Below are 25,219 nucleotides of genomic sequence, written 5' to 3'. Positions count from 1 at the left end.
ACTTCTGAGACAGCTCAGACTTCTGCAATTGAGGCAGATGTGACCGAGTTGGCAGTTGCCAGGGGGACCATGGCAAATTCTCCAAGAGTATCACAGGTAAGAGCTGAGGGGCAGACCCTCACACCAACTCCACTCCCCCATCCATCCTGCATCCTGGATTCACCAGAGACCAGGAATTACAAATAGAGTTCCTGTGATAATAGGAGGAGGGTTATGGATCAGCATTAAGTGGGTGGGGATGGGTTCACCTTGCCCCAACACTCCTAACTCACCCTCTGGCCTCTATGGCTAGGACCCACTAGGTCTTGGCTGCCTGGGAATGACTGGCACCACCTGGCCCTTCTTGCCCACCTTATCCAGACACATTTGTCTGGTCCATCTGGCTCCACCTTGACCACTTGAATGCTTAAGGTCCTGCATATCTGCCCAGAAAAGCTAGATACCACCTGCTTACACTTGCAGAGCTCAGCCTGCCTTGCCCACCCTCAAGGACACAGCTGCTACCCTGCTTGCCCTACACCATGGACCCAGATAACCACTTCTGCCCAGCCCGCCCAAACACTCATGGCCTAGCCCCTCAGACAAGCTCTGCCGACCTTTCTGCCCCACCCAGTCTGCCTAGTCTGTCCAGGCTCCACATGCAGACTCCACCCTCTTGGATATACTCTGTCTCACATTAAGGCTCCCAGCCCTATGGGTCCCATTCTCTGCACCAGAGCATACCCAACCCTGCCCTGAGCTAGGCCTTTCCCCCTTCCCAGACTCTCAGCCTCACATGCCCATCCTGCTTTCTACACCATACTCTGTTCTGCCTTACCTCCTATGTGCAGAGCCATGCCAAGCCCTGCCCCCAACACTTGCACATGCCACGCTATGCCCTGTCTGCCCTGATTCACTCACCTAAAATAATTTGACAATCTTTATTCTGAAAATCTACCTGAACCCAGTAACACCTAATAAAATATATAAATATACAAATATTTTTAAATGTTCGTGTGCATATGCACACACACGCAAATCATTACTCTCAAAGATTAAAAGAGCAAGCACAGAGAAAGAATATACACGTTTTAAGACAATTATCAACAAGAGAACACATACTAGTTTCAATCTAGAGATGCAATATTAATTAAAAAATGACCCTGAATTTAGTTTTAAAGGAAGTCTAAACACTTTCCAATGAATAAGCATCACATGGGGCACAGACATGTTGTGTTAGAAGCAAAAGCCTTAACTTTTGAAATTTGAAAAGGCATTTCTCAACTCTTGATTAAAAGAAAAATAACTGAAATTAGAAAATACTTAGAACTTAACAAAAATGAAAACAATACATACCCAACTGTGGTCTTAGATGAAATCCAAAGTTGACAATATAAAAAAGACAGAAATTAATGAACTGAGCTCTCAACTCCAATTCGAACATGTCTTCATACTTACTCCAAAGATTGCCATTATTAACCCCCAAACCCCCTTCGATGATCCCACATCACCCCTTCCAATCACAAAGCCCTCGCATGTACCTTAGACCCGAACAGGCGTTATACCGAGGAGCGCCACGTTGCAGGTGATGGGGAAAGGCTAGTAGAGCTACTTCCGGCTCTGAAACCGACCTTAGCCCTGCCCCTTCTTGAACATACTGACTTTGCACTTGCTCCAGATGCCCTGCATAGATGCTGTACGGCCAAAAGTTAAAAGCACATGGTTACAGAGAAACTATATAGCTACAGGTACACCATTCTGCAGAGCACTGCCACAGACCTCAACAGATGTACCTGTGTCTTCTGATGCCAGCACCTCACTGTTTCACATATTTCAGTGATTGATAATTGCATTATTGTATGTGGTGGGAAAACAGACCCCTTATCATTTCCAATTATTTGGAATAATTTCATATTATTACTATTTTACTATCTGCTCTTATTTTAATCATGAGGTAGACAATGAGAAAAACAAAAAACACATAAGTCAACTTTTAGAAGTCGAGAAAATAGAAAAAGATTGATAGATTTTTCCATACAAAAAAAAAAGAAAAAAAAAAGATTGATAGAAAGGGCAAGAAAAATAGAAAGCAAAATGTAAGAAGATAGTAAGTTATATTTAAATTTTATATTTCATTACATAAACAGTATACAAATTGTTACTAGGGTAAACTCTTTAGTTAATGATTGTCATTTGGATGAAGACTAACAAATTCAGTCATACACTGTATATGGCAAACCTAGCAAATCATAAGGATACAGAAACATTTGAAATAAAGGGATGGAAGAAAATTTGCCAGGCACATGTTAATCAAAATAAAACAAGGTCAATTGTATTAATATCAGACTAAAAATACTAAGACAAAAAGTATTAATTGGGGTTGAAAGGGTCATTCCATAATGATTTGATTTACCATGATTGTGTAAAACTTCCAATCTTATACATGATTAAAAAGACATAAAATTGATAGGCAAGAATTTAGCTGAGAGCAACTAGAGGCAGCCGGTTCAGCTAAAGGTCCAATAACTACCTAATTCCATCAAGCAATTTACCACCCAGGCCTTTGATACACCCCCACCGGTACTCCCAAAATAGTCAGGGGCCATAAAACCCTCAACCTGCCCACTGGTGGGACTTTCCCTACTCTAGCACTTGCGCACACCTCACACTACCCTGTACTACAGTAACCATTGGCAGCCATTGGACTTATTAACTGCTCATAAATATTCCATGAATTCCATCTAATTATAACAGGCTGAATTATATTGCAAGGACATGCACAGTGGAGCACCTTGTTATTAATATACAACCTGTGGATGTCAATCAAGGCTGTCAATCAAAGACCCCCCTGGATTATTCAAACGACCTTGCCTTAAAAACTCTGTACCCCAGCCCTCCAGGGCCATTTGCCTCCCTTGGCATGGCTCACCTCCCTGTTGAGGTGTTCTCTCTGTTCATTCTTGATGTGTGCTCTCACTCAGTCATGTCCCACTCTTTGCTACCTGCACTTTCTTTCCCTGTTCTTAAACTTTCTTGCAATGGGTAAGTTACAAGATACTTCTCTGCATCCTTACCAAGAACTGAGGCACACAGGAGGAAGGGTCTTCAGACTCTCTGCTAACAAAATGAATATTAAAAAAAATATTAGAACAAAAGTAAAATAGAAAAAAAATCTCATTGTGTAAGATTGCAATCACACTGCTCACCTTTCAGGACTCAGTTTTGGCATTAATGTCTGGGAAGCTCTCTCTGCTTCCTTTCCATTTGAATGACCAGCCTTTCTTCTGAATGAATTTATGGACATAATTATATAGCAAGTTTATTTCTTTTATTTTAACCTTGAAATTAAGAAGTAAATAGAGGCATTGTTTAAACCCCTCACAACTGTTTTGTCATGCCTGTCTTCCTCAACTAGAAATGAAGGCAAGGACAATGTTGGTTTTGTTCACTACTTGTAGCCCAGTGCCCAGTTTACATCGACTGGGAGACTGAACAACAAATCTGACTCCATATTATCCCTTCAAGATAAAAGCAAATAAATGCTGTAATTTACACTAGAGTTGTTGTGTGCTTAGTCACTCAGTCGTGTCCGACTCTTTGCAACCCCACGGACTGTAGCCAGCCAGGCTCCTCTGTCCATGTGGATTCTCCAAGCAAGAATACTAGAGGAGGTTGCCATGCCCTTTTCCAGGGGATCTTCCCAACCAAGGAATCAAACGGGGGTCTCCTGCACTGCAGGTGGTTTCTTTACCAATTGAGCTACCAGGGAAGCCCAAGTGAGCTCAAGGAACCAGGCGTGCAGAGCGTGGGGCGTGGGGCGACACGCGGCACCTGCAATCTCACGAAGCGAGGAAGAAGGGAAGCGATCACCCGGGGCCTGACTGACCCATCCCGCCCGCGTTGAGGACGGCCAACTGCGCACGCTCGGTCCACGAGGGGCACAGCGCGCCACCACGGCGGCGTGGAGGAACGAGGGGTAGTCCCCCGTCGCAGGCACCCATCCAGACGGCCGGGGAGCGGGGCCGGGAATACTGGCCGGTCGCCTTGGGGCCGGCCAACGCGCTCTCGCGTCCGCCCGCACGGGGGCGTGCGGCGCGGGCAAGGCCTCGAGTCCACGACGGCTGGGCGGGGACCCGACCCGCGTTCGGGCGAGCGCGCCAGAGCAGGGCGCGGCGGGGCACAGCTCTCCCCCTCGCCTAGCACGCAACGACGTCGGCGGACAGACTGCGGCGATGGGCAAAGGAGCTGGGCCGCGGCAGGCCCGGGGAAGCGAGACGGGATGGAAGAGACGAACAGACGGACGAAGAGAAGGACCGATGGGGTGCGGCCAGGTAGGCAGGCGTCGCAACGACGCAGAGGCGGTGCAGAAGCCGTGGTGGAGGTGGGGCGGCCGAGCGCCACCGCAAGGGGCCCCAGGACCATTGGAAACCACCCGGATGCGAGTCGGCCGCCGGGGCAGCCGCCAGAGGCCTCCCGTACAGGGGCAGTCCCGCAGCACCCAGGACGCTGACTGGCCTCCTGGGCCCCCGGGGAAACCCCCGTGAGGCTCGCGACCACCGGCGCCAACACCCAGAGCCAAGACCGGCCCGGGAGAACGCTGTCCCGCCATGTACTGGTGCCCCCACGCCCGTCGCGCGCAACCCGCCATGCCCAGCTTACCCACCTCGGGGACCGAGGGCACTACTCTGGCCGGGGACGCCACTGGCCACGGAGGCCGGGGGATGACACCCACCTGAGGCGAGGCCAGTTTGGTCCCAGACAGGGGAAGGAGTCACGGGCGGCCCTCCTTCGAGGGAGGATGGCGGAGGGCCAGCAGCGACCTGGAGGGGCGGCATGCACGCACAACGAGGGCCTTGGGACAGGGGCGCGGGCGCCGTCCAGGAAACAGAAAAACTGAGACACGGCCTGGCCACCAGGACAACAAGCGCGTTGTCCCACCGCCACACACACGAGGGCGGTCCCGCTTTGCCTAAGATGCCAGTTGGCCCCAGCCACCCCAGAGCCTCCCGCGACCCGGCCCCGCCACCCATCTCATCCGCCCGTCCTCGAAAGATCCATTTTCATCTAGTCCAAACTCAAGGCTCACGTCCTGGGGACAAACTCTCGAGCGAGGCAGCCCACCCCATGCCAGCACACCGCCACCGGCTGCGGCTCTGGGCGAGGGCAGGCATGACAGCCTCCTCATGGCTGCGGGACTGGGGAGCTGGGACCCGGCATCCCCTTCCTGGGCTCACCACGGGGTTGGCCGCACACACGCTAGAGTTATATTTAACAAATCATCAACGAAAAAAAACAAAGTTCAGAAAATGTTAAGATTTTGCTGTTAAGAAGCTATTTTCCTGATTCAAGCCTAGCCGCTAATGACCATCCCTAATTAAATCTAGTTTACATCAAATCCAATTGAGGGACTGGGGCAAGAGGTGAATAATTCAAGCTGAACTCAGAAGCAGTCTGAGAGCTCTAAAGAAAGTGTTACCTCTTTATGGCCTTGAATGTTTATAAGCACTACTTGTGTTGTCCAAGCTAATGTTTTAACTTCTCTTTGAATTATTTTTCATTACTGTGACCCACTCAAAGAATCTTGGACAGCTTTTTGCTCTTCTTCACCTCTGACTACAGACCTACTTCTCCAATATCTCCTATCTCTACTGCTGCTTTCTTTCATTGCCAATTCTACAGCCCTAGTTCAAGTTTCCTTTATTTTACATTATAATGAACTCTTGCCTCTGAGATGTGGCCGGCCAGTCCATTTTGTCACCAGAATTGTCTTCCCAAAGGGCCACAGATGAAAAAATACGTCACCATTCTCCTTGCGAATCTTCCATGTATTCCCAGGGTGTTCAGAATCAGTTCTTCACTCTGTGATGGGCCCATCAAAGTTCTCTATGACAGTATCCCACTTTCCTGTGACAGATGAATCCTCTTCAAGGCTCTCCAGGAGTCAAACACTCAGAACATCCTAGATTGATAATCCAGCATGGGCTTCCACAATCCAATCCTTTCCTCAGGCTTGTCCTTCTCTTTTACTAATTCCTGCTCACCCTTCAAGACTTAGCTTTGGCATCACCATCTGGGACATTCCCTCTGCTTTCTTTCCAACTGACTGACCTGCTTCTCTTTTGAATGCATTTTTGGGAATACTTAAAATAGTGAGTGGTATTCCTTTTATTTTAACCTTGGAATTATAAAGGATACAGGAGAGCTGCCTGTTCTTGTCTGTTTTGCATTTGCCTGTTTGTACTTGTCAACATTCTGCTTATCTTTCAAGGCTAATCATAGATGCCTGGTCCATGAGGAAGCCTTCCTCAAACCCCTTGTTCCTTCTTTTACAGTTTTCCCACAATACCTCTGTCATTCACTTTGTGTCACTGTGTGGGTTACAAGTTTCTCTCCTCTACTAGACAGTTCAGCCAGCACTGAAGTGCGAATGACTCCCAGCCCAGTGCTCCTACAACAGTTGTTGATGATTCTTGATTTCTTTGTTCACTTCTGACCTCCCAGATACACTAGATGTTAACTGCTTTCTGAGCATCCTTAGAGACAAACACTAGAATGGCCTTCCAGGTGGGATGGAGGAGGAACATGAGTGAGCCAAGGAGCAGATACTTCAACCTTTCTCTGAAAACTATTTCTGTACTTAAAACTTTGGTTTTATAAGTCCTGTATAGGAATGTTTTCTTTTATGAATCATGCTAATTTTCTTTCATGAATCATATCTAAAACTCTTTGCTTAACCTAAGGCCACAAAGATTTTCTCATATTTTCTTCTAAAAGTTTTATAATTTTTTATTTTCCTGTCTGTCATCTGTTTGAATTAATTTTTGTATAAGATGTGAAATGTAGGTTGAGGTTCATCTTGGTTTTGGGGTTATTTTGGAGTTTTTAAAATATGTATATTCAGTTGCTCCAGAATCATTTATTTAAAAGATAATCCTTTCTCTGTTGAAATGACTTTGCATTTTATTAAAAAATCAGTTGACTAGAGGAGGATTTTAAGAAGACTGAGGAGTAGAAAACCTGCAGCTTTAAGAAGTTTTTTGAGAGCTGTTTTTTAATCCTAAAAGTTTTTCAAAGTTCAGGAGAAGAGGAGATTGCAGAAAGAGGAAGTGAGGAGAAAAGAGGAGATCAAGATGGCAGAGTAAGAGGATGCAGAGCTCACATACCCCCATAAGCACATCAAAAATATATCTAAAAAAAAAATCTAAAAAACAAAACAAAACAAAACATATATATATATATATCTACATATGGAGCAATTCTCACTGAAAACAAACTGGAGACTGTCAAGAAGATTCTTTCACAACCAAGGCTGTAAGAATGAGCCACACAGAATCAACTAGAAAGGGAACAGAAGTAATCAGGTTAGGACCTGCATCTCTGGGAGAGGGCACAGAAGAGGAAGTGGGATGCACAGACTCAGAGATCCTCCCAGGGGAGTGAGAAGTTCAACCCACATCACATATTAGGCACCTTAACCTTGGGGTCTACCACAGGGAAGACAGAACCCTGGAGTTGGTTTGAAAACCAGTGGGAGGAAACAGAAGGACTGTAAGAAACCTACACTCCATTTGTGAAGAGTGTGCACATGCTTGCTTACTCTCAGGAACAAGATGGAGGAAGCATATTGAAACCACCCAAGACTCTTGCCTGTCTCCTGTGACCAACCCCGCACATGACCCAGCCTAAACCGAGCATCTGCTCTGGCCCCACTTGCTCCATGGTGTTCAGTTCAGTTCAGTCACTCAGTCATGTCTGACTCTTTGTGACCCCATGGACTGCAGCACACCAGGCTTCCCTGTCCATCACCAACTCCCATAGCTTGCTCAAGTTCACGTCCATCGAGTTGGTGATGCCATCCAACCATCTCGTCCTCTGTCATCCCCCTCTCCTCCTGCCTTCAATCTTTTCCAGCATCAGGGTCTTTTCCAATGAGTCAGTTCTTCCCATCAGGTGGCCAAAGTATTGGAGTTTCAGCCTCAACATCAGTCCTTCCAGTGAATATTCAGGACTGATTCCTTTTAGGATGGACTGGTTGGATCTCCTTGAACTCCAAGGGACTCTCAAGAGTCTTCTCCAACACCACAGTTCAAAAGCATCAGTTCTTCGGCGCTCAGCTTTCTTTATAGTCCAACTCTCACATCCATACATGACTACTGGAAAAACCATAGCTCTGACTAGACAGACCTTTGTTGGCATGTCAGCTCCATGGTGTAGCTCTGCACTAAGGTGAGGGCTGCCAGTGCAGAGAGGAGTACATAGTTGTGAGGGATGGAGCCAGCTCATACCTGGAATGGCATCTAAATTCGATGAGGGCAGCCACTGCTGTCACTTGCAGAGGTAGCAGATCAGGAATGCTCTGGAACTCTGACTGTGCTGGGACTGCCACAGCCTGTGCCCTGGCCTACATCAAGTGTCTGCTCCAGCCCCTCTTGCTCCAGCATTGCTCCCCATTGGGGCAAGGCTGCCAGTGCTGAGAGGGGGAAGAGCACACACTTGAAGGAAATGGAGCCAGCTCAAATGCTCCAGACATGCTCCCACAACTTAGGACCCAGCCCCACTCCCAATTGGGTAGTGTTGGCCACTAAGCAGAGGCGAAGCCCTAGCCCACACCTGGCCCTTGCTCTAGCCCCTCCTTCTCCAGTCCCATCTCCTACCAGAAAGGGAAAAATCACAATAGGAAAGGCAAATGTATAAAAGGATTAATGATCACTTAAATAAGCCAGTACATGGATTAAAACGCAATCACCAATACAATATTGTAAAGTAAAAAGTAATAATAATAATAAAATAAAGCAAAAAATAAAAAAAGCAATTAAAAATTTTTGTAAAAACAAATATAACTACAATTAACAGAAAAAGCATAAGTGTGAAGATGTAAAATAGAACATCAAAATCACAAAATGGGGAGGGGAGTAAAAAATGTAGATCTTTTAGAAAGTGTTTGAACTTAAATGATTATCAGTTTATAGCAAGTAAATATAATTATGGATCAACATATATGAACCTCATGGTAACCACAAATCAAAAACCTACAGTAGATACACAGAAAAACAAAAAGAAGGTAATTCAAGCAAACTACAAAAGAAAGTAATCAAACCACAAGAAGAAAAAGACATGAACAAAGAACTACAAAAAGATCATGGCATCCAATCCCGTCACTTCATGGCAAATAGATGGGGAAAAAATGGAAACAGGGACAGACTTTATTTTCTTGGGCTCCAACATCACTGCAGACAGTGACTGCAGCCATGAAATTAAAAGATGCTTACTCCTTGGAAGAAAAGCTATGACAAACCTAGACAGTGTATTAAAAAGTAGAGACATTGCTTTGCCGACAAAGGTCCATATAGTCAAAGCTATGGTTTTTTCAGTGGTTGTGTACAAATGTGAGAGATGGACCATAAAGAAGGCTGAGTGAAGAACTGATGCTTTCACACTGTGTGCTGGAGAAGATGCTGAGAGTCTCTTGAACAGCAAGGAGATGAAACCAGTCAATCCTAAAGGAAATCAACCCTGAATATTCATTGGAAGGACTGATGCTGAAGCTGAAACTCCAATACTTTGGCCACCTGATGTGAAAAGCTGACTCACTGGAAAAGATTGTGATGCTGGGAAAGATTGAAAGCAGGATGAGAAGGGGATGACAGAGGACAAGATGATAGGATGGCATGACCGACTCAATGGACATGAGTTTGAGCAAGCTCTGGGAGATGGTGAAGGACAGGGAAGACTGGTGTGCTGCAGTCCATGGGGTCACAAAGAGTCAGACACGACTGAGCGACTGAACAACAACAAAATTTGCCATGAAGTGATGGGATCAGATGCCATCATCTTAGTTTTTTTTAACAATGAGGGTTTTTTTAATTAATTTGCTTATTTTCATTGGAGGTTAATTACTTTACAATATCGTGGTGGTTTTTGCCATACACCGACATAAATCAGCCATGGGTGTACAGGTGTCCCACCATCCTGAACCCCCTCCTACCTCCCTCCCCACCCCATCCCTCTGGGTTGTCCCAGAGCACCAGCTTTGAGTGCCTTGCTTCATGCATCAAACTTGCACTGGTCATCTATTTTACATATGGTAATATACATGTTTCAGTGTGGGAGAAGGCGAGGGTGGGACGATATGAACGTTGAGTTTTAAGCCAGGTTTTTCACTCTCGTCTTTCACCTTCATCAAGAGGCTCTTTAGTTCCTCTTTCCTTTCTGCCATAAGGGTGGTGTCTTTTGCATATCCGAGTTTACTGTTATTTCTCCCAGCAATCTTGATTCCAGCTTGTGCTTCATCCAGCCTGGCATTTCGTATGATGTATTCTGCATATAAGTTAAATAAGCAGGGTTACAGTATACAGCCTTGACATACTCCTTTCCCAATTTGGAACCAGTCTGTTGTTCTATCTCTAGTTCTTTTTTTTTTTTTTTTTTCCTCTAATTTTATTTTATTTTTAAACTTTACATAATTGTATTAGTTTTGCCAAATATCAAAATGAATCCGCCACAGGTATACATGTGTTCCCCATCCCGAACCCTCCTCCCTCCTCCCTCCCCATACCATCCCTCTGGGCCGTCCCAGTGCACCAGCCCCAAGCATCCAGCATCATGCATCGAACCTGGACTGGCAACTCGTTTCCTACATGATATTTTACATGTTTCATTGCCATTCTCCCAAATCTTCCCACCCTCTCCCTCTCCCACAGAGTCCATAAGACTGCTCTATACATCAGTGTCTCTTTTGCTGTCTCATACACCGGGTTATTGTTACCATCTTTCTAAATTCCATATATATGCGTTAGTATACTGTATTTATGTTTTTCCTTCTGGCTTACTTCACTCTGTATAATAGGCTCCAGTTTCATCCACCTCATTAGAACTGATTCAAATGTATTCTTTTTAATGGCTGAGTAATACTCCATTGTGTATATGTACCACTGCTTTCTTATCCATTCATCTGCTGATGGACATCTAGGTTGCTTCCATGTCTTGGCTATTATAAACAGTGCTGCGATGAACATTGGGGTACACGTGTCTCTTTCCCTTCTGGTTTCCTCAGTGTGTATGCCCAGCAGTGGGATTGCTGGATCATAAGGCAGTTCTATTTCCAGTTTTTTAAGGAATCTCCACACTGTTCTCCATAGTGGCTGTACTAGTTTGCATTCCCACCAACAGTGTAAGAGGGTTCCCTTTTCTCCACACCCTCTCCAGCATTTATTATTTGTAGACTTTTGGATCGCAGCCATTCTGACTGGTGTGAAATGGTACCTCATAGTGGTTTTGATTTGCATTTCTCTGATAATGAGTGATGTTGAGCATCTTTTCATGTGTTTGTTAGCCATCTGTATGTCTTTTTTGGAGAAATGTCTATTTAGTTCTTTGGCCCATTTTTTGATTGGGTCGTTTATTTTTCTGGAATTGAGCTGTAGGAGTTGCTTGTATATTTTTGAGATTAGTTGTTTGTCGGTTGCTTCATTTGCTATTATTTTCTCCCATTCTGAAGGCTGTCTTTTCACCTTGCTAATAGTTTCCTTTGATGTGCAGAAGCTTTTAAGGTTAATTAGGTCCCATTTGTTTATTTTTGCTTTTATTTCCAATATTCTGGGAGGTGGGTCATAGAGGATCCTGCTGTGATGTATGTCGGAGAGTGTTTTGCCTATGTTCTCCTCTAGGAGTTTTATAGTTTCTGGTCTTACGTTTAGATCTTTAATCCATTTTGAGTTTATTTTTGTGTATGGTGTTAGAAAGTGGTCCAGTTTCATTCTTTTACAAGTGGTTGACCAGATTTCCCAGCACCACTTGTTAAAGAGATTGTCTTTAATCCATTGTATATTCTTGCCTCCTTTGTCGAAGATAAGGTGTCCATACGTGCGTGGATTTATCTCTGGGCTTTCTATTTTATTCCATTGATCAATATTTCTGTCTTTGTGCCAGTACCATACTGTCTTGATAACTGTGGCTTTGTAGTAGAGCCTGAAGTCAGGTAGGTTGATTCCTCCAGTTCCATTCTTCTTTCTCAAGATCGCTTTGGCTATTCGAGGTTTTTTGTATTTCCATACAAATTGTGAAATTATTTGTTCTAGCTCTGTGAAGAATACTGTTGGTAGCTTGATAGGGATTGCGTTGAATCTATAAATTGCTTTGGGTAGTATACTCATTTTCACTATATTGATTCTTCCAATCCATGAACATGGTATATTTCTCCATCTATTAGTGTCCTCTTTGATTTCTTTCACCAGTGTTTTATAGTTTTCTATATATAGGTTTTTAGTTTCTTTAGGTAGATATATTCCTAAGTATTTTATTCTTTCCGTTGCAATGGTGAATGGAATTGTTTCCTTAATTTCTCTTTCTGTTTTCTCATTATTAGTGTATAGGAATGCAAGGGATTTCTGTGTGTTGATTTTATATCCTGCAACTTTACTGTAGTCATTGATTATTTCTAGTAATTTTCTGGTGGACTCTTTAGGGTTTTCTATGTAGAGGATCATGTCATCTGCAAATAGTGAGAGTTTTACTTCTTCTTTTCCAATTTGGATTCCTTTTATTTCTTTTTCTGCTCTGATTGCTGTGGCCAAAACTTCCAAAACTATGTTGAATAGTAATGGTGAAAGTGGGCACCCTTGTCTTGTTCCTGACTTTAGAGGAAATGCTTTCAATTTTTCACCATTGAGGATAATGTTTGCTGTGGGTTTGTCATATATAGCTTTTATTATGTTGAGGTATGTTCCTTCTATTCCTGCTTTCTGGAGAGTTTTTATCATAAATGGATGTTGAATTTTGTCAAAGGCTTTCTCTGCATCTATTGAGATAATCATATGGTTTTTATTTTTCAATTTGTTAATGTGGTGTATTACATTGATTGATTTGCGGATATTGAAGAATCCTTGCATCCCTGGGATAAAGCCCACTTGATCATGGTGTATGATCTTTTTAATGTGTTGTTGGATTCTGATTGCTAGAATTTTGTTAAGGATTTTTGCATCTATGTTCATCAGTGATATTGGCCTGTAGTTTTCTTTTTTTGTGGCATCTTTGTCAGGTTTTGGTATTAGGGTGATGGTGGCCTCATAGAATGAGTTTGGAAGTTTACCTTCCTCTGCAATTTTCTGGAAGAGTTTGAGCAGGATAGGTGTTAGCTCTTCTCTAAATTTTTGGTAGAATTCAGCTGTGAAGCCGTCTGGACCGGGGCTTTTGTTTGCTGGAAGATTTTTGATTACAGTTTCAATTTCCATGCTTGTGATGGGTCTGTTAAGATTTTCTATTTCTTCCTGGTCCAGTTTTGGAAAGTTGTACTTTTCTAAGAATTTGTCCATTTCTTCCACGTTGTCCATTTTATTGGCATATAATTGTTGATAGTAGTCTCTTATGATCCTTTGTATTTCTGTGTTGTCTGTTGTGATCTCTCCATTTTCGTTTCTAATTTTGTTGATTTGATTTTTCTCCCTTTGTTTCTTGATGAGTCTGGCTAATGGTTTGTCAATTTTATTTATCCTTTCAAAGAACCAGCTTTTGGTTTTGTTGATTTTTGCTATGGTCTCTTTTGTTTCTGTTGCATTTATTTCTGCTCTAATTTTTAAGATTTCTTTCCTTCTACTAACCCTGGGGTTCTTCATTTCTTCCTTTTCTAGTTGCTTTAGGTGTAGAGTTAGGTTATTTATTTGACTTTTTTCTTGTTTCTTGAGGTGTGCCTGTATTGCTATGAACTTTCCCCTTAGGACTGCTTTTACCGTGTCCCACAGGTTTTGGGTTGTTGTGTTTTCATTTTCATTCGTTTCTATGCAAATTTTGATTTCTTTTTTGATTTCTTCTGTGATTTGTTGGTTATTCAGCAGCGTGTTGTTCAGCCTCCATATGTTGGAGTTTTTAATAGTTTTTCTCCTGTAATTGAGATCTAATCTTACTGCATTGTGGTCAGAAAAAATGCTTGGAATGATTTCTATTTTTTTGAATTTACCAAGGCTAGCTTTATGGCCCAGGATGTGATCTATCCTGGAGAAGGTTCCATGTGCGCTTGAGAAAAAGGTGAAATTCATTGTTTTGGGATGAAATGTCCTATAGATATCAATTAGGTCTAACTGGTCTATTGTATCGTTTAAAGTTTGTGTTTCCTTGTTAATTTTCTGTTTAGTTGATCTATCCATAGGTGTAAGTGGGGTATTAAAGTCTCCCACTATTATTGTGTTATTGTTAATTTCTCCTTTCATACTTGTTAGCATTTGTCTTATGTACTGTGGTGCTCCCGTGTTGGGTGCATATATATTTATAATTGTTATATCTTCTTCTTGGATTGATCCTTTGATCATTATGTAGTGACCTTCTTTGTCTCTTTTCACAGCCTTTGTTTTAAAGTCTATTTTATCTGATATGAGTATTGCTACTCCTGCTTTCTTTTGGTCCCTATTTGCATGGAAAATCTTTTTCCAGCCCTTCACTTTCAGTCTGTATGTGTCCCCTGTTTTGAGGTGGGTCTCTTGTAGACAACATATATAGGGGTCTTGTTTTTGTATCCATTCAGCCAGTCTTTGTCTTTTGGTTGGGGCATTCAACCCATTTATGTTTAAGGTAATTACTGATAAGTATGTTCCCGTTGCCATTTACTTTATTGTTTTGGGTTCGAGTTTATACACCGTTTTTGTGTTTCCTGTCTAGAGAATATCCTTTAGTATTTGTTGGAGAGCTGGTTTGGTGGTGCAGAATTCTCTCAGCTTTTGCTTGTCTGAAAAGCTTTTGATTTCTCCTTCATACTTGAATGAGATCCTTTCTGGGTACAATAATCTGGGCTGTAGGTTATTTTCTTTCATCATTTTAAGTATGTCTTGCCATTCCCTCCTGGCTTGAAGAGTTTCTATTGAAAGATCAGCTGTTATCCTTATGGGAATTCCCTTGTGTGTTATTTGTTGTTTTTCCCTTGCTGCTTTTAATATTTGTTCTTTGTGTTTGATCTTTGTTAATTTGATTAATATGTGTCTTGGGGTGTTTTGCCTTGGGTTTATCCTGTTTGGTACTCTCTGGGTTTCTTGGACTTGGGTGATTATTTCCTTCCCCATTTTAGGGAAGTTTTCCACTATTACCTCCTCAAGTATTTTCTCATGGTCTTTCTTTTTGTCTTCTTCTTCTGGAACCCCTATGATTCGAATGTTGTAGCGTTTAATATTGTCCTGGAGGTCTCTGAGATTGTCCTCATTTCTTTTAATTCGTTTTTCTTTTATCCTCTCTTATTCATTTATTTCTACCATTCTATCTTCTAATTCACTAATCCTGTCTTCTGCCTCTGTTATTCTACTATTTGTTGCCTCCAGAGTGTTTTTAATTTCACTTATTGCATTATTCATTATATATTGACTCTTTTTTATTTCTTCTAGGTCCTTGTTAAACCTTTCTTGCATCTTCTCAATCCTTGTCTCCAGGCTATTTATCTGTGATTCCATTTTAGTTTCAAGATTTTGGATCAATTTCACTATCATTATTCGGAATTCTTTATCAGGTAGATTCCCTATCTCTTCCTCTTTTGTTTGGTTTGGTGGGCATTTATCCTGTTCCTTTATCTGCTGAGTATTCCTCTGTCTCTTCATCTTGTTTAAATTGCTGAGTTTGGGGTGTCCTTTCTGTATTCTGGCAGTTTGTGGAGTTCTCTTTATTGTGGCGTTTCCTCACTGTGTGTGGGTTTGTACAGGTGGCTTGTCAAGGTTTCCTGGTTAGGGAAGCTTGTGTCGGTGTTCTGGTGGGTGGAGCTGTATTTCTTCTCTCTGGAGTGCAATGAAATGTCCAGTAATGAGTTATGAGATGTCTATAGTTTTGGGGTGACTTTGGGCAGCCTGTATCTTGAAGCTCAGGGCTGTGTTCCTTTGTTGCTGGAGAATTTGCTTGGTATGTCTTGCCCTGGAACTTATTGGCCCTTGTGTGGTACTTGGTTTCAGTGTCGGTATGGAGGCATTTGATGAGCTCCTGTCAATGAATGTTCCTTGGAGTCAGGAGTTCCCTGGAGTCAGGGTTTGGACTTAAGTCTCCTGCTTCCGATTATCGGTCTTATTTTTACAGTAGTTTCAAAACTTCTCCTTCTATACAGCACCATTGATAAAACATCTACATTAAAGATGATAAGTTTCTCTACAGTGAGGGTCACTCAGAGAGGTTCACAGGGTTACATGGAGAAGAGAAGAGGGAGGAGGGAGTTAGAGGTGACCCAAATGAGATGAGGTGAATCAATAGTGGAGAGAGTGGGCTAGCCAGTAGTCACTTCCTTATGTGCACTCCACAACTGGACCACTCAGAGATGTTCACGGGGTTATACAGAGAAGAGAAGAAGGAAGAAGGTAACAGAGGTGGCCAGAAGGATAAAAGGGGGGAATGAAAAGGAGGGAGACAGATCCAGCCAGTAATCAGTTCCCTAAGTGTTCTCCACCGTCTGGAACACACAGAAATTCACAGAGTTGGGTAGAGTAGAGAGGGGTTATGGAGGAGACACAGGCGACCTGGTGGAGAAAAAGGAGGGTCCAAAGGGAGAGAGAGCAGTCAAGCCAGTAATCTCACTCCCTAGTGAAAAATGGGTCCTGAAGATTGGGTCCTTAAAGGTACAAAATTGGTAACAAATACATAAAAGCAAAAATTAAAAATCTAGAGTAGAGTTTGGAATTTCAAAAATATGATGTTAAAGAAAAGTAGAAGGAAAAGAAAGAGAGAAAGAACGAACAAACAAAAACAAACAAGGTCGCGAAAATTATAAAGAAAGTACAGGTACAAAATTGATAACTAATACCAGAAAGCGAAAATTAAAAATCTAGAGTAGAGTTTGGAATTTCAAAAATACGATGTTAAAGAAAAGAAGAAGGAAAAGAAAGAGAGAAAAAATGAACAAACAAAAACAAACAAGGTCACGAAAATTGTAAAGAAAGTACAGGTACAAAATTGATAACTAATACCAGAAAGCAAAAATTAAAAATCTAGAGTAGAGTTTGGAATTTCAAAAATACAATGTTAAAAAAAAAAAAAGAAGAAGAAGAAGAAAAATAAAGAGAGAAAACAAACAAACAAATACGAACAATGTCACAAAAATTATAAAGAAAATACAGGTACAAAATTGATATCAAATACCAAAAAGCATAAATTAAAAATCTAGAGTAAAGTTTGGAATTTCAGATATACAATGTTATATAAAAGAAGAAGAGAAAGAAACAGAGAAGAAGAAAAAAAAAAAAGTCACAGAAATTATATAAAAAAAAACTATAGGTACAAAATTGATAACATATACCAAAAAGCGAAAATTAAAAATCTAGAGTAGAGTTTGGAATTTCAAAAATACAATGTTAAAGAAAAGAAGAAAAAAACAACAACAAAAAAAACAAGGTCAAAAAATTATAAAATATATATATATGAAGTTTGCTGAAGAAGAAAAAAATAGGGTCTTTTTTTTTTTTTTTTGCAAAGTAATAGGTTATAAAAGTGAAAATTAAAGGAACAATAGAGGACTTAAATTTTTTTTTTTAATTAAAAAAAAAAAGAAAGAATGATCGTAAAAATAATAAAAATATATCTAGGACTTTTTTGTTTTTTTTTTTTTTGTGGGTGTTGTGGGTTCAGTTCATTTTTGGCTAGTTCCTGGGTCAGATTTATATTTCTCAAGATCTATAGGCCCCTTCCTATGTAGTCCGTAGTAACCACAGGGTTTTGATCTATTGCCTGTAGCTTCCAAGGCGTTTCCCTCTGTTATATCTTCTTCTGTTTGCTAGTCTCTTCAGTATCTGGTTTCCGCCCTGACTCAAAGGGCACGGTGGAGGACACTTTTTTTTTTTTTTTAGGCTTACTTGTTCAGTCGCGCTGTGGGGAGGGAGGGAGGGATGCTGCAAACAAATAACACTGGCGTGGGCTCGCAGTGCCTCAGCCACCCTGGGTCTGCCCCCGCTCACGGCGCGTGTAGCCTCCCTGTCCACACTGCTCGGACTCTAGGTTGTTCCGCCGGGAACAATCCGAGGCTGGCCCTGGGCTGCATGCACCTCCCAGGTCCAAGCCGCTCAGGTTCAGGCGCTCGGGTAGTCCTCAGAGGCGCAGACTCAGTTGGGCCTGCGTTTTGTGCTCTTCCCAGGTCCGAGCGCCAATTTGCTCTTCCCAGGTGAGCGCCAATGCTGCGACTTATCGCCTCCCCGCCACTCGGTTATCTGGATGTAAAACCGGCGCACCTTCTCAGGCAGATGTTGACCGTCCAGACCCCCAAGAAGTTTTAGTTAGCAAAGAAGCCTGCTTACAATTTTATAGATAATGTCTCTCTGGGGCTGCGATTGCCTCCTTCCGGCTCTGGCTGCCTGTCACCGGGGGGGCGGGGGGGGGGGTGGGAAGGTCTGCAGCCGGCTATCTCTGTTCAGTCCTTTGTTCCGTGTGCGGGCCTGGCGGTCTTAGGTTAGGGCTGGCTTTTCGCGTGGTAGGTATCCCACAGTCTGGTTTGCTAGCCCAAATTATTTCGCTCAGATAGCGCTCAGGGTATTCAGGCCAGATTCTTACTCTCAGCGATGCAGCCCACGCCGCGCCTCCCTGCCCAGCCCCGGTTTGCTAATGGCGGATGCAGGCGTATCTCTAGTTCTAACTGTTGCTTCCTGACCTGCATACAGGTTTCTCAGGCAGCAAGTAAGGTGGTCTGGTATTCACATCTCTTGAAGAATTTTCCAGTTTGTTGTGATCCACACAATCAAAGGCTTTAGCATAGCCAATGAAGCAGAAGTAGATGTTCTTCTGGAATTCCTTGCTTTTTCTATGATCCAACGGATGTTGGCAATTTGTTCTCTGGTTCCTCTGCCTTTTCTAAATCCAGCTTTTATATCTGAATGTTCTCGGTTCACATACTATTTGAAGCCTAGCTTGAAGGATTTTGAGCATGACCTTGCTAGCATGTGAAATGAGTGCAATTGTGCAGTAGTTTGAACATTATTTGGCATTTCCTTTCTTTGGGATTGGAATGACAACTGACCTTTTCCAGTCCTGTGGCCACTGCTGAGTTTTCCAAATTTGCTGGCATATTGAGTGCAGCACTTTAACAGCATCATCTTTTGAAGTTTGAAATAGCTCAGCTGGAATTCAATCAGCTCCACTAGCTTTGTTCGTGGCAATGCTTCCCAAGGCCCACTTGACTTCATACTCCAGGATGTTATCTGGACCATTAAGATCTTTTTTGTACAATTCTTCTGTGTATTCTTGCCACCTCATCTTAATCCCTTCTGCTTCTGTTAGGTGCATACTGTTTCTGTCCTTTATTGTGCCCATCTTTCCATGAAATATTCCCTTGATATTTTCAGTTTTCTTGAAGAGATCTCTTGTCTTTCCCATTCTATACTGTTCCTCTATTTCTTTGCATTGTTCACTTAAGAAGGCTTTCTTATCTCTCCTTGCTATTCTCTGGAGCTCTGCGTTCAGATGGGTATATCTTTCCTTTTCTCCTTTACCTCTCACTTCTCTTCTTTTCTCAACTATTTGTAATGCCTCCCCATACAACCATTTTGCCTTGTTGCATTTGTTTTTCTGGGGACAGTTTTGGTCACCACTTCCTGTACAATCATACATATACCCCAATGTTCATAGCAGCACTATTTACAATATCCAAGACATGGAAGCAACTCAAATGCCAATTAAGAGATGACTGGATGAAGAAGATGTGGAACATATAACCATAAAAATGAAATGCTGCCATTTGAAGCAATGTTGATAGGCCTAGAGAATACTGTGCTTAGTGGAATAAGTCAGAGAAAGGCAAGTACTAAATGATATCAGTTACATGCGGAATCTATAAAATTAATACAAATGAATGCATGTACAAAACAGGAACACACTTATAGATAACAAATTTGGGTTACCAAAAGAGAAAGGGAAGTGGGGATGGACAAATTAGATGTATGAGATACAAACTACTATATAACCTATAATGTAATATAATCTGAAAAAATACTGAATCACTAAGCTGTATACCTGAGACTAACACAATATTTTAAATCAACTATACTTAAAATTAAAAAATCACTTTCACAAAAAAGTGGAGGAAAAAGGGACAGGGTTTTTTATAATTGGTTTTGGGGAAACTGGGTAGCCATTTGGCAAAAGGTAAAATTAGATTCATATCTCATACCATATAAGAATAAACTCCAAATGAATTAAGAACCTAAATGTAAAAAAAATGTACAAATACTAGAAGAACCAATGCATTTCAAGTCATCGTGGGAAATAATTTCTAACTATGGCCCAAAATCCAGAGACAGTAAGAGAAAAGATTGATACATTTGACTAGATTTAAAATGTATTCATGTGTATGGCAAAATACACTATAAAATCAAAAGACAAACTGGTAGAAAATATTTGCAACATATATCACAGACAAGGACTTTAAGATATAAAGCAGGAGCCAGCAAGTTTTTTCTGTAAAAAGCCCAGTAGTAAATATTTCTTATTTCGGTCTCTTTAACAATCAACTCTGCAGTTGCAGAGTGAAAGCTGCAGAGACAAAATGTAAATAAATGTCTGGCTGTGTTTCAATAAAACTTGATTTATAAAAACTGGTGATGGGGGGATGGGAGTAGGGGACTTCCCTTGGTGATCCAGTGGTTAAGAATCCGTCTTCCAGTGCAAGGGACACGGGTATGATCCCTGGTTGGGGAACTAAGATCTCACATGCTTCGAAGTTAACTAAGCCTGCATGCCACAACTACTAAGAGCCCACAACTTTAGAGCCCATGCTCCACAAGAAGAGAAGCCTACACACCATAACTAGAGAAGCACCCACATATCACAGCTAGAGAAAGCCCACATGCCACAATGAAGACCTAGAGCAGCGAAAATCTGAAAAAAGAAAGAAAAACATGAACAGACAATTCACAGAAAGAAAAGGAGGTGTAAGATGGTGACCAAACATATTTTCAAAGTTCAAACTTATAATTAGAAAAATGCACATTAAAATAACACTGAGATGCCATTTCACATTTGTCAGAATGGTAACAATTAAAAATATGACAAGTTGGTGAGGCTGTGAGGAAACGAGCATTCTAGTATATTTCTGGTGGGAATACAAACTGGTTCAATCCTTCTGGTGAGAAATTGGGCATTATCTAACTAAACTACCTTTATTCTTACCTCATGAATCAGTAATCCCACATCTAGAAATTTACCCTGAAGATCTCCAACAAAAGGAAGATTATGAATGGATATGGAGAGATTTCCTACTGTTAAATGAAAAAAGCAGAGCTTTAAAGACTATCTAGAGTGTGCTACCCTTCATAAAAAGAAGAGAATATAAGAAGACACACATGTTCTTGCAAAAGAAATACTGGAGGATAAACTAAAAACTAAAGAGCTCACTTATCAATAGGGGATGGGAAAGGGATAGTAGGAACAAGGAGGTGAATGATCTTTCTCTGAATATACCTTTTGGTGTAGCTCTGACTCATGGAACCATACTGTTTCACATATCCCAAACAAATAAAAATTAAAATTAACTACAATGTGGGGGTGAATCTTAAATGGCAAACTACCGAATCAGCCTACCTATATTTAAAATGAATAGTATAAAAATAAAATATCTTTATATTAAAAAGTAATCTAAAAATACACGCCCCCCCCCAAAAAAAATAGTACAACACTAAAGAGGATGGGAAAGAAAATAAATTAGTCTAAGTATTCCAGGTATCAGTAGAGGGCACTAGAAAGACACTGACTTCTCTTCCTGGTTCTGGTGTGCTGCTCTCACCAGGCTCTTGCAGCACCCATGGCTTCTGCAACGCATCCCTAGGTGGACAGCAACACCCAGTAGCCATGAGCATGTGGCACATTCCATAACCATCTTCCCCCATCATCTCAGAAGGCAGATTTCCATCAAGCCCTGTCAATCAGTTGAGCAAACTTCTCTGCCATCCAGTGGGCCATGGTCATGCCCTTTCTAATGAGATCAGATTTCTAAGCCGGGGTGGAGAGATGTGAAATGGCCTCTTTTGCAAGTGCTTAATCTCAGCACTAAGGACAAAAGCTATTACCCATAGTTGCTATTCTTTGAAGTTCTCTTTACCACTTACTAGCCAATCTCCCATTACTCCAATTCCCCGTTATAGTTCAGTTCAGTTCAGTTCAGTCGCTCAGTCGTGTCTGACACTTTGCAACCCCATGAATCGCAGCACGCCAGGCCTCCCTGTCCATCACCAACTCCCGGAGTTCACTCAAACTCACGTCCATCGAGTTGGTGATGCCATCCAGCCATCTCATCCTCTGTCATCCCCTTCTCCTCCTGCCCCCAATCCCTCCCAGCATCAGAGGCTTTTCCAATGAGTCAACTCTTCGCATGAGGTGGCCAAAGTACTGGAGTTTCAGCTTTAGCATCATTCCTTCCAAAGAAATCCCAGGGCTGATCTCCCTCAGAATGGACTGGTTGGATCTCCTTGCAGTCCAAGGGACTCTCAAGAGTCTTCTCCAACACCACAGTTCAAAAGCATCAATTCTTCGGCACTCAGCCTTCTTCACAGTCCAACTCTCACATCCATCCATGACCACAGGAAAAACCATAGCCTTGACTAGACAGACCTTTGTTGGCAAAGTAATGTCTCTGCTTTTGAATATGCTATCTAGGTTGGTCATAACTTTCCTTCCAAGGAGCAAGCGTCTTTTAATTTCATGGCTGCAGTCACCATCTGCAGTGATTTTGGAGCCCAAAAAGATAAAGTCTGACACTGTTCCACTGTTTACCCATCTATTTCCCATGAAGTGGTGGGACCAGATGCCATGATCTTCGTTTTCTGAATGTTGAGCTTTAAGCCAACTTTTTTCACTCTCCTCTTTTACTTTCATCAAGAGGCTTTTTAGTTCCTCTTCCCTTTCAGCCACAAGGGTGGTGTCATCTGCATATCTGAGGTTATTGATATTTCTCCCAGCAATCTTGATTCCAGCTTGTGCTTCTTCCAGCCCAGCGTTTCTCATGATGTACTCTGCATATAAGTTAAATAAGTGGGGTGACAATATACAGCCTTGACATACTCTTTTTCCTATTTGGAACCAGTCTGTTGTTCCATGTCCAGTTCTAACTGTTGCTTCTTGACCTGCATATAGGTTTCTCAAGAGGCAAGTCAGGTGGTCTGGTATTCCCATCTCTTTCAGAATTTTCCACAGTTTATTGTGATACACACAGTCAAAGGCTTTGGCATAGTCAATAAAGCAGAAATAGATGCTTTTCTGGAACTCTCTTGCTTTTTCGATGATCCAGCAGATGTTGGAAATTTGATCTCTGGTTCCTCTGCCTTTTCTAAAACCAGCTTGAACTTCTGGAATTTCAAGGTTCACTTACTGCTGAAGCCTGGCTTGGAGAATTTTGAGCATTACTTTACTAGCATGTGAGATGAGTGCAATTGTGCGGTAGTTTGAGCAATCTTTGGCATTGCCTTTCTTTGGGATTGGAATGAAAACTGACCTTTGCCAGTCCTGTGGCCACTGCTGAGTTTCCAAATTTGCTGGCATATTGAGTGCAGCACTTTAACAGCATCATCTTTAAGGATTTGAAATAGCTCAGCTGGAATCCCATCACCTCCCCTCGCTTTGTTTGTAGTAGTGCTTTCTACGGCCCACTTGACTTCACATTCCAGGATGTGTGGCTCTAGGTCAGTGATCACACCATCGTGATTATCTGGGTCGTGAAGATCTTTTTTGTACAGTTCTTCTGTGTATTCTTGCCATCTCTTCTTAATATCTTCTGCTTTTGTTAGGTCCATACCATTTCTGTCCTTTATCAAGCCCATCTTTGCATGAAATGTTCCCTTGGTATCTCTAATTTTCTTGAAGAGATCTCTAGTCTTTTCCATTCTGTTTTCCTCTATTTCTTTGCATCGATCGCTGAGGAAGGCTTTCTTATCTCTTCTTGCTATTCTTTGGAACTCTGCATTCAGATGCTTATATCTTTCCTTTTCTCCTTTGCTTTTCGCTTCTCTTCTTTTCACAGCTATTTGTAAGGCCTCCTCAGACAGCCATTTTGCTTTTTTGCATTTCTTTTCCATGGGGATGGTCTTGATCCCTGTCTCCTGTACAATGTCACGAACCTCTGTCCATAGTTCATCAGGCACTCTATCAGATCTAGTCCCTTAAATCTATTTCTCACTTCCACTGTATAATCATAAGGGATTTGACTTAGGTCATACCTGGATGGTCTAGTGGTTTTCCCTACTTCAATTTAAGTCTGAATTTGGCAATAAGGAGTTCATGATCTGAGCCACAGTCAGCTCCCAGTCTTATTTTTGCTGACTGTATAGAGCTTCTCCATCTTTGGCTGCAAAGAATATAATTAATCTGATTTCAGTGTGGACCATCTGGTGATGTCCATGTATAGAGTCTTTTCTTGTGTTGTTGGAAGAGGGTGTTTGCTATGACCAGTGCATTCTCTTGGCAAAACTCTATTAGCCTTTGCCCTGCTTCATTCCATATTCCAAGGCCAAATTTGCCTGTTACTCCAGGTGTTTCTTGACTTCCTACTTTTGCATTCCAGTCCCCTGTAATGAAAAGGACATCTTTTTTGGGTGTTAGTTCTAAAAGGTCTTGTAGGTCTTCATAGAACCGTTCAACTTCAGCTTCTTCAGCATTACTGGTTGGGGCATAGACTTGGATTACTATGATATTGAATGGTTTGCCTTGGAAACGAACAGAGATCATTCTTTTGTTTTTGAGATTGCATTCAAGTACTGCATTTCGGACTCTTTTGTTGACTGTGATGGCTACTCCATTTCTTCCAAGGGATTCCTGCCCACAGTAGTAGATATAATGATCATCTGAGTTAAATTCACCCATTTCAGTCTAGGTTCGCTGATTCCTAGAATGTCGATGTTCACTCTTGCCATCTCCTGTTTGACCACTTCCAATTTGCCTTGATTCATGGACCTAACATTCCAGGTTCCTATGCAATATTGCTCTTTATAGCATCAGACCTTGCTTCTATCACCAGTCACATCCACAGCTGGGTATTGTTTTTGCTTTGGCTCCATCCCTTCATTCTTTCTGGAGTTATTTCTCCACTGATCTCCAGTAGCATATTGGGCACCTACCGACCTGGGGAGTTCCTCTTTCAGTATCCTATCATTTGGCCTTTTCATACTGTTCATGGGGTTCTTGAGGCAAGAATACTGAAGTGGTTTGCCATTCCTTTCTCCAGTGGACCACATTCTGTCAGACCTCCCCACCATGACCTGCCCATCTTGGGTGGCCTCACACGGCATGGCTTAGTTTCATTGAGTTAGACAAGGCTGTGGTC

At 42.0% G+C, this 25,219-nt stretch overlaps 1 long non-coding RNA gene across 1 annotated transcript in view; it reads left to right on the top strand.

Annotated features, from left to right (window-relative positions):
• Positions 1-4,023: 4,023 nt before the first annotated feature.
• LOC139181289 (uncharacterized) overlaps positions 4,024-25,219 on the top strand; it is a 58,180-nt gene continuing 36,984 nt past the window's right edge. The window contains exon 1 of the long non-coding RNA XR_011565286.1: positions 4,024-4,310. This is a non-coding gene — a long non-coding RNA (uncharacterized lncRNA). The remainder of the gene's footprint in view (positions 4,311-25,219) is intronic.

Source organism: Bos indicus, chromosome X (genome assembly GCF_029378745.1).
Source record: "Bos indicus isolate NIAB-ARS_2022 breed Sahiwal x Tharparkar chromosome X, NIAB-ARS_B.indTharparkar_mat_pri_1.0, whole genome shotgun sequence".
In the NCBI taxonomy this organism is placed as follows: Eukaryota; Metazoa; Chordata; class Mammalia; order Artiodactyla; family Bovidae; genus Bos; species Bos indicus.
Note: the sequence above shows the minus strand (reverse complement) of the source record. Positions and strands in the feature narration are given on the sequence as shown.